Source organism: Vitis riparia, chromosome 2, assembly GCF_004353265.1.
Source record: "Vitis riparia cultivar Riparia Gloire de Montpellier isolate 1030 chromosome 2, EGFV_Vit.rip_1.0, whole genome shotgun sequence".
NCBI lineage: Eukaryota > Viridiplantae > Streptophyta > Magnoliopsida > Vitales > Vitaceae > Vitis > Vitis riparia.
Genome location: NC_048432.1, coordinates 14,590,598 through 14,600,560, shown reverse-complemented (window position 1 = coordinate 14,600,560; position 9,963 = coordinate 14,590,598).

The window sequence follows — 9,963 nt, the reverse complement described above, 5'->3', positions numbered from 1 at the left end:
TTTGAAGTCCTTTGCCATAAGCAAATCCGGAATAACGTAGCAAGGCTTGCTCACTTTAGTCAATGATCCGGACAACATATCCGGATAGGATATGCTATCGTCCGGGGTGTGATGTTCACGAGTACCGTGTGCTTCTCCCTGAGGGAGTCCGGATAGGGGAGCGCGCCACATGTCCTCTTGGGGAATCCGGATGGAGTTGCTCCTGATAGCGATGCGCGCTCCGTGTCATCAGGGGGAGGGGTCCCTACACCTTGCACACGCAGACGGTCCCTCTTGCGACGCGCGACATAGCCAATTCCACCCGGGGGAGAATTCTGTCCGGCCGACGTTTCACCTTCTCCAGATATCTCACATCCGGAATTCTGTCCGGTCAAACATGTCCGGATCCTCTGATAGCGCTTACCCGGAGAGCATCCGCAGCCGACATTTCAGATTCCCCAGACAGTTTGGCTCATCAGACACTCGCGATTCGCTGGATCCATTTCCACCCACAATAAAAAAGCAAACTCTGATAATACTGACGACCAAGTCTCCATTTTGCACAGTGCAACGAAATTCCTCCTAAAGCTTCCTGATATTTCCGACCGACTTTTTGAGATATTTTGCTTTGGATATTTGATGTCTAAATCCCCAAACTCTCCTTGTAACCCACCTATCATAGGATTCCTTAGTCTTTAAGTAAGAAAAATGGTGAATAACATCTTATATATAGTTTGTAATTTTCTTTAAGAAAAAGAGAGTCAAGAGTTTGTTCTCAGATCATCCTTTGTACAATTTTGCAAGAAATATATTTTACAGAGCACTTGCTCTGTTTTTCCTTTATATTTTTGTTTTCTCATTCTTTTTCTTACTAGCCAAACAAGCTCTGAGAAAGTTTCCTCAAAGAATGAGTGGCTAGGCTTTTAGTTCCTTGGAGCTAAGGTTGCGGGAAAGGTTCCAAGTGCAAGAATTAGTAGCTTTGTGGTTTCAGCCATTAAAGAAGAGAAAGTGTGATCCTTTAATGATTTATATGTTTTTAGTTAACTTAAAACACCTTCAATTCACTTGAGTGAACACTTGGTAAGGCAAGTGATCTCCGTCCATGGAGATACACTAGTTTACCTCTTGCAAGCTTTTGGGAAGTGACTTGAAGGTAGGATTTTCTAGAATTGCCAACACTTGGTAAGCTTTTGGACTCAAATGAGGCATCCATTAGTTATCTCTAGCGAGCTTGAGAAGGGAAGTCCAAAGTTAAAGATCACCTTGAATGGCAAATGCTAGGTGAGAGGCACGAGCCATTGCAAGTTGCATTAGTGAGAGGGAATTAGAGCTGAAATCCATTTAAGGGATGCATCTGTATAGCACTGGTTAGAGAATTGACTATATGTTAATTATCTAATGCGAGGAAATGAACCAAATGACCGGAGCTCTGTTCTTGCATAAGGAAACTCCCCTGTGAACCCAAACCTCCAAGGAATGTTTTTCTTCATAAGTAATTTCCATTACTTTCTTTGTAGTTAGCTTGAAACAAAACCTCGTTTAAACAAAGCTTGTGTTTTATTTCTTAAACTAACCTTGAAATGAAAAAACACCAATTTAATTTTGAATTGGTATCAATTGTGAGTTGATAACCCTTCCCAGAGAATGATCCTAGAGCCACTATGTTATATTAGCTAAAGCTATCCTAATGCATGGTGATATAGGTTATAAATTTTGTTGATTACTCCCTCAATCAAAGAGCACCAACTGGACATGAATTAGTTGAGACACCAATTGGGAATGAATCAATAACACACATCAAAACAAGACATGTAAAGCATACTCATGAGAAAGACAATGACACATACTCAGACTAAAAAGATCACATCACTAAATGAACCAATGGGTACACCATATGTGAAGCAATAAAATACTACAAACAACTAGACTCTCAACATGAACTAAAAACAACAACTCTAAACCAAAACTGGACTCAACAAAACAAAAATAACTCTGATGAACTAAAAACTGGACTCGACAAAATGGAAATGACTCTTATGAGGACCATAATAAAAATGAAAAGTGTTTTGAGTTGAACTACTGCCAAGTGATGTACCCATGTCGACTGAACCAAGTCCTTAACCCAGAATATCCCAAAATACCATATGACCATCAATACCATTAATATCCAAATCAATCTATTGAAGACTAGAAGGAGGATGAACTGCATGTGTAGAATGTGTAGGTAGGGGATTGGTGGTCACACTTGGCCCAGACAAGTTGACCAACCCAGAATCAATCAAGTCCTGTATTGCATGATGGAGTGTCGCACAATGCTCAGTATCATGCCCATGAATATGATGATATAAGCAATGCTCATGTAAGAGGAAATGATGAGGAATAGGATGTGGCAAGGGGTGTGGCGCCAAAGGAACAATCAAACCAGTGTTTTTGAGTTTCTCAAAAGCTCTAGTCAAAGTCATGCCCAATGGAGTGAACTGTCTCGTGGGTCTCTATGCATATGGTCTAAGTGGTGGGAGAGTAGTGGCTCTCGAATGTGGAAGTCATGGCTACATGCTAGTCTGAGCAATGTAAGGTTGTTGAACATAAACCGATTAATACTGAAATTGTGGATGAGAGAAATGAACTCTAACTGTAGGAGGCCTGTAAGGAGAGTGATGTGCAGGCCTCTGATGCTGATAGCTAATAGTGTCAACCTCTCTAGATTTACTAGATGAACTAATCAGCTTCTTCTCCTTACTATTAGGAGAAAGAACAGTATATGTCCATAATCCTCGAGTGATGGCCTCCTAAACACTGAAAGTTGCATGAACTAAACTCTTAAGATCCTAAAATGGAATGCCCACAAGGCGTCTAGCAAACCTCGACTGTATGTTCTAAAGAACCATTTTAATCTGATCCTGCTTCTTAGGCTGATCTACCATACTAGCCACCTTTTCCCTCCAACGACTGACAAATGAAGAAATAAACTTATCTGACCTCTGTCTGGTGGCCTCCAACTCTCGTCTAGATACATCAATATTGGCACTGAAAGCGAACTAAGTTAGAAACTCATGAGCCACATCCTCTCAGGTGCAGAGTCTCGAAGGCTCAACTAAGGCAAACCATCTTTGAGTTGTCCCACTAAGTGACATGGGGAAGAAGGCCATTAACCGTGCATCATCTATCATGTGTGCTCTCATGATTGTGCTATATAGTCTCAAGTGGATCTTGGGACAACCAATCCCATTATAACGCTCAATATATGACATGCAAAACTTAGCGGGCAAGCTAGCCGCTGATATGCAATACCTATTATCCCAAGTAAAACATCCATCCTGCAATCTAATATGTCTCATCATGGGTTTAAGTCTCTCAACCCTGGCCTCCTGCTTGACCAATCTAGTATCATCAGTAGTAGTAACTGTTAGGAAATTTGAGGCTAATCCAACTTATGGTAATAACCCTAGAGGAGGGGTGAATAGGGTGATGGTCTCTTTTTGCAAATTTAAACAAGTGAATTCAAGAGACAATTATATGCAAGTATATAATAATCAATATATAGACAATTACATATAAATTAAAGAGTAGGGAAGAGAGAATGCAAACACAAGAGTTTATAGTAGTTCGGCGCAACCCGACCTACATCCACTCTCCTCTAGATTCAATCCCGAGCTTGAGGTTCCACTAATCCAAGGCTTCCAAACCAAGCCTTCAAGCAATACAATTGGATTATGGTTCCAATTCACCCTCTTGGACTTTTGGCTCCAAGCACCCTTTACACTTTTAAAGAGATATCCCACTCTTGAACAATCCCTCAAGTGATACCCCACACTTGAGAAACTTCCTCTCAAAGATTTACAAATGAATGATCTCTCAAAAATCCTAGTACAAGGACTTTAAGCTCAAATGATACAAGAAAAACTAAGATTGAATGGTGCACTAAAGATATGCAAGTTTTGAAATAATGGTGCACTAAAAAATACTCTTCAAAGGCTCAAATATAATCAAGAAAGATTTGGGAAGGTTAAGTTCTTGAAACAATGAAGATTAGAGCCTTTTTATAGAAGAGAAAAGTCAAACTAGCCGTTTGGGGTTCGACCGGTAGAGCTAAGGGTCAACCAGTTAACTAGCCGTTAGCATTAAATGCTTGGCAGGTGACCGTTGGGCCTCAACCGGCCCTCAACCGGTTGAGGTTCAACCTTGACCGGGAAGAGAAGGTCACTGGGAGAGAGAGAAACTTTTTGGCCTCCCTCAACCGGTCCTCGACCGGTTGAACAGGTTGAGCCATTTTTTTGGCTCAACACCCAACCTTTTTCAACTTAAAACCTTTTAACATAAGTTTGAAAATCATTTAACACAAGGTTTTAGTTGAAAAAATGAAATCATCCAATTCTTAAGATATTTAAAACAATATTTCTCTTGGATGATTTTGGTGCATAAATAAAGAATGAAATGCATGAAAGTCCTAGTGCACCAACAACCTTACAAAGAGATCTTATGAAGCTTTGGTCTTGAAAAACTCTTCTCTTTGAGGTGGTCTTCTTTTTCATGATTTCTCTTTGGCTTGATTTGTCTTTGTGATTGCCACTTTGGAAATCGTCTTGCCTAATCACACTTGAAATATGATCATTAGTTCTAAACCTTGTTTTGTTATCATCAAAATCAAGATTAACCAAACCTTGGTTTCACAGTTACAATGGGAGGTGGCACTGTGACAGTGGGTGGTGGAATGGTCTCATAATGATCTGCCAGATGGAATGGAATACCAAGTGAAGCCCTAGGTGGAAGAGCCTGTGCTGTCTGAGATGCATGAGGAACTGTCTCATCAATGACCATGCCAACTGGATGAGGATCTTGGCGAGAACTCTCTATCTAATCCAAGCGTCTACTAACTCCTAGCATGAACTCCTGAATAGAAGCAAGTGTAGAAGCTAGCTTGTTTGACATCTCAAATAACTATCTGAACTCTTATGTGAATATGCTCTGATCAATCGACCTCCAACTCTCCTCCAAGAATGTGACTCTAGACTCAACCAACTCCTAAACTGACTCCCTACAATGCAAACAAAATGGATGAATGACACAAGATAAAACCCTAAAAGATAACTATATAACATGCAATCACATGGTCCTGAGGTGGCAATCCAAAATCTGGATGTATGATGAGAACTCAGGAGTCATAAAGGTGTCCATTGTGAGATGACTACAAATGTGACTAGAGAATTCTTATCAATAATCCAATATGAAAGAGGTGTGAGAAACACATTATCATGAGATCGATATTCCATCTATAACCACATATCCTTGACTCAACCTTCAACTTGAGCTCCATAAAGAGAAAAAATGATAAGGTGATCAAGACAAATCTCTCGAAAAAAATGTAAATGTGAAAACCCGCCTTTCACATTTATGTAATGAAAATATGAGCATTAAGTCGAAAACCGAATCAAGGATTGTATAAAGAATGGGGTATTGGGCCCATGATAGGTGTATGATGTAAAAAGATGATCATGATCAATGAACATATCCCAAAGCATCAAGTGACAACAAAGTGAAAGGATGTGTCAAGCTAAGAAAGGGAAACAAAAGCCCTATGGGAAAACATGCGAAACTCATCGAGTGAAAAGAATAATCTAAGGCGACATGACAAAAGGTGATCCAACTGATACTGAAACTAGTAGAGATCTCTGAGCACTCTTAACTAGAAACCAAAAGAGAAAACACTCAATCCAAGTAGTGACTAAGGCAGCCCTAAAGGCTCTCAAATGCACCCACGTGTAAGGAAGAAATCTTAATAAAAAGATCTAAGCTCATCCTACAAGGTTAAGGTGGCTCTAAAAAGAGAAATGTAGGCTTTCAAGGGTCCCTAGTCGAAGCGATCATACCCTTTGGTGGTACACAACCCTCTGCACACCTCCGAGAAACGAGGCGCTTCCATGCAAGGAGATCATCACTTCCACACATGCACTACCTCGCATCCCAGAAGGGCTCTTATGGTGAAGGCTTTCCTAATGGTTGGAGTATCTCATAACTCTAGTTACTCATCGACGATCTAAGGTACACAATGAGTGGTATGAGTGCATCCGAAAATCCTATAAAACTAAAAAGAAAACACATCGGCCACACAAATGTCCTAAAACCTAGCTCTGAGTTATATAAGTCTTCAAAGGTTGGACTCCAATTAACATCAATGTGTTGACCACCTCCAAAATGCTCCCATACATAGATATAACCCATCACTAGACCCTACTCCTAATCACTAGCTCAGTTGAAGAGCAAATAAAGTAACAGGTCTCATATCAAATACGAGATCAAGGAAAACAAGGTCAATCGAGATTAGGGACTTAAAGATAAGGGGATAGGTGTGTGTCCCACATAGACAAGCAACTCATGCAATCACACGGAATAAGAAAAGTCATGTAATAGACAGTCATGCAAAGTACATGCATATCATCCAAATCTACACACAAGCTAAACAAGAAATATGATAATCGCGATGAATATCTAGCAAGGATAACATGCTCCATGATAATCATGATAATATACAACCAAGAGAATCAAACATGTCAAGATGAATGAGATAAGCAGTGAGAAGAATGTACATGTCAAGGTGAGCAGAGTAATCATACATCAAGAAAAGTCGATATATGAGAATAGTCAAAAAGGTCAATCAATATAATCAACACGCCAATGCCTTAAACGAATAAACCAAGCATGCATCAATGATAATGATACCAAGAGCTCTCAATGTGTAATCAATAGTCAAGCAAACACACACACAAAGAGAGGTGGTACCCATTTATCAACCAATCAAACGTCACATTTGTCTCAAACTAAGTTTAAGTTTGATTCTCTAGTGATCCCCAGTGGAGTTGCCAGTTTGTGGACCCCGTATTTCTGCGCATGCACTTTCACTCGATTATGAACTCACTTTTTATTTAAAAAAGATTTATTTTTTAGAAAATGACTTGGAGTCACCACTTATAAGAAAGAAAACCCTAAGTGTGACTCCTTATTTGGAAAAAATGGTTTGCGAAAAATCAAATCTAGGCTCAAGGGTCAGGTTACTTATTGGGAATGTACGATAAAGACTATAACACCCCTCTAAGCTCCTAAAATGGGTTTCTACTAAATAAGATAAAGCAAGTGTAGCAATTGATAGATTAAACATGGATACCAAATGAATATTATTCTAGAAATAAATAAATAAACAAGAAAGGCAAGGTGTGTACCTAAATAGCAAGCTAATCGCTTCATGGAAAACAAGGGTTAGTAAACGAATACAGAATAATCGCATGTGTCATAGAGCAAATCAAAGTCAATCGATATTCAATCACAGATGTTGGGTCCTACCAATGCCTAGATTATTCTTGCACAAATTAATTTCATGAATTCCATTATTTGAAATTATGAAATTTATTCGCACTTATTTTAAAACATTTAAAAAATAAGGAAGATGTGAAAAATGTTTGCCGAAAATAAAAGAGCAACAAATTTTATTAAAAATGGGACTTTTGGGACCTAAAAATTCTAATGATGAAAATTTGTGGAGTCAAAACAAGATTTTTTGAAAACCAATTTCCAAATACATGCATGAAGATGGATGAAGAAACATATGAGTTTTAAAAATGAGCATAAGAGGGTGGCCATGCATGACCCTAGGCCTGGGGTGTCACTGGGGTTGCACTGCTGGCGTGCCATTTCCTTTAATAACAGCATGTAATCTCGGTATAAATGAAGTTTGGGGCGAATTTAGCGACTTGGAACATGAATCTTAACCCATAGAGCCTTCATCATGACAAAAAAAACCATATTCTCCATGGTTATTTTGTCTATCACAGTTCATTGCCAATTTCCAGCCATCCAATTTGCTTTAAATCAATCTCACATTTCTCGAGGAAAGCAATAGCAATCAAACTCATAGAGATGACATATTCCACCTCTATACAAAATGTCAACTCTACTTGTCGGACCTCTTGAAACAGCTGAAATAACAAGAAGCCTATAAGGCGATCCATCAAATCCATTAGGGTATTCAATTGATAGCCCGACACCTGTAAGAACACTTTGAGTTGTAGGTCACAAACTATTAAACTTGTCAGGCTCTAGAAAATGAGTGAAATGATCATCAAGTGTGGCAAACATCTTTCTTATTGCCATATATGTCGCTTCTCGCGTGTTCATTGGCTCATTACGTAGTGCATTTTCTCTATAGCGAAACCAATTATGACCACTAAATGTTTTGTCAACATATGCACGATCAATTGTCTTCCATGCCTCTAAGGAAAAAAAAGATTTTCTTCAGTGAAGGCCCAGAAAGATGTCCTACTAACGTCAACAGAAACTGACATAACCAGCATCACTGCAACAACTAATCGAACAAAATGAACAATCATGATGCTTAAACTCTTCTAAACAATTTAATTCTTTCTGAAGAATGGCAGTGCATTTTCTCAATTTAGGACGCAATCCATAACTTACTGAAAACAAACTGCACCGGAATGAAGAGTTTTCATTGAGTCTTGCCATTGGCTAAAGTAAGAAGTTGACTTTGGAATTTCCCTCATAATTTCCAACTAGATTGCAACTTTTTTGCCTATCAATACCATTTGTGCTTATACACAACAAGGGACTCCACTGTCGAGGCTGTCCAATTCTTTGTGGTAGTGAGTTTTATGATGGAGTCTAAAGAATAATGGAGTAATGGGGAAGTGGAAGAGAAAGAGACACAACAGTGAAGCTTCTAAGTGCCTCCATTCACATGGCAATTTGGCAATTTAACATGCTTGGGAACTATATCATTCTACCAGCCCGCGTAATGACTCCAAGTATTGCAAGGTAGCCATGAAAACTGAACCCATGTGTGTGCGAGCCCGTGATGGAATGGTTGACTGGAAAATTGTGTGAGGACTACAGAACTTGAACTCTCATCATAATGTGGGAGAGGTTCCAAGTATTAAATATGTTATGATTAAGAACAAGAAGAAACATGACATGTCTGCATTGAAGTGGTCATGCATGTGGGCTGTGCGCCCATGGGAAATAATGGGAAGAAGTTTAAGTAGAGAAAATAGTGAGAAAAATGGTTTGGATGTGGGATGAATGGAAAAGGTAGAAAGAGAAATGGGTTTACAGGGTTAGGTGTTGGGTGGAGCTACAGGTAGTGGGAGAAGTGGGATTAATGGGTATGAAAGATGGAGATGTGGGTATGGTGATGGGTATGGTGGATTGGAGATATGAATGGTGGAGAAGAGGTAGGTGGTCAATATGAGGAAGGAAAGATGTTGAGGGTGGTGGTCAAATGGGAAGTGAGCAGTGGTATGGAGACGGGTTTGGTTGGTATGAAGGGTGGTCATAGATGTATAATTCCCGTGCACATGGATAGGAAATGAGTAGCGGGGCAATAGGTTGGGCATGTGAATGAGGTTGAAGGTGAGAGTAGTGATGGGTTTGATGGATAGGTTGAAGGTAGTAGATATGGAGATGAGGAAAATGATGAGCTAGTCATAAGGCTTTAAGCGTGGAGCAAATAGGTTGGGGATTCAGATTTGATGGAGGACTTTGAAAAGGGTTTAAGAGGCCATGCACGCATGGGTCGCCTGCACCAGGGTAGGATAGAAAATAAATGAGTGGGGAATGAACAGTGGAGGAGATAGGTTGGGTGAGTATGCGAGGGGGAATTTTGTTTGAGATTTGGGTTTGATGGACATGAAATATGAGGATATGAATGATGTAGGATGGGAAAATGGTGGGATTGTGTGGGATAAACTGCCAATGATGAGTACAAAGAATTGGGGTAAGAGTGGTGGAGTAGATGCTGCATGAGTGAGAACCACAATTGCATTGCACCATATTGATAGCCCAAATATTTCAGTCATTGTGGGCAACGGTTGCATGTCACCAAAATCATTGTTATGCTTGTCCAACGTATCAAGATACAAAACAATATATGGAGAGATTTTCTTAATCAAACTTTTAACAGAGCGAAGGATCTTCTCATTC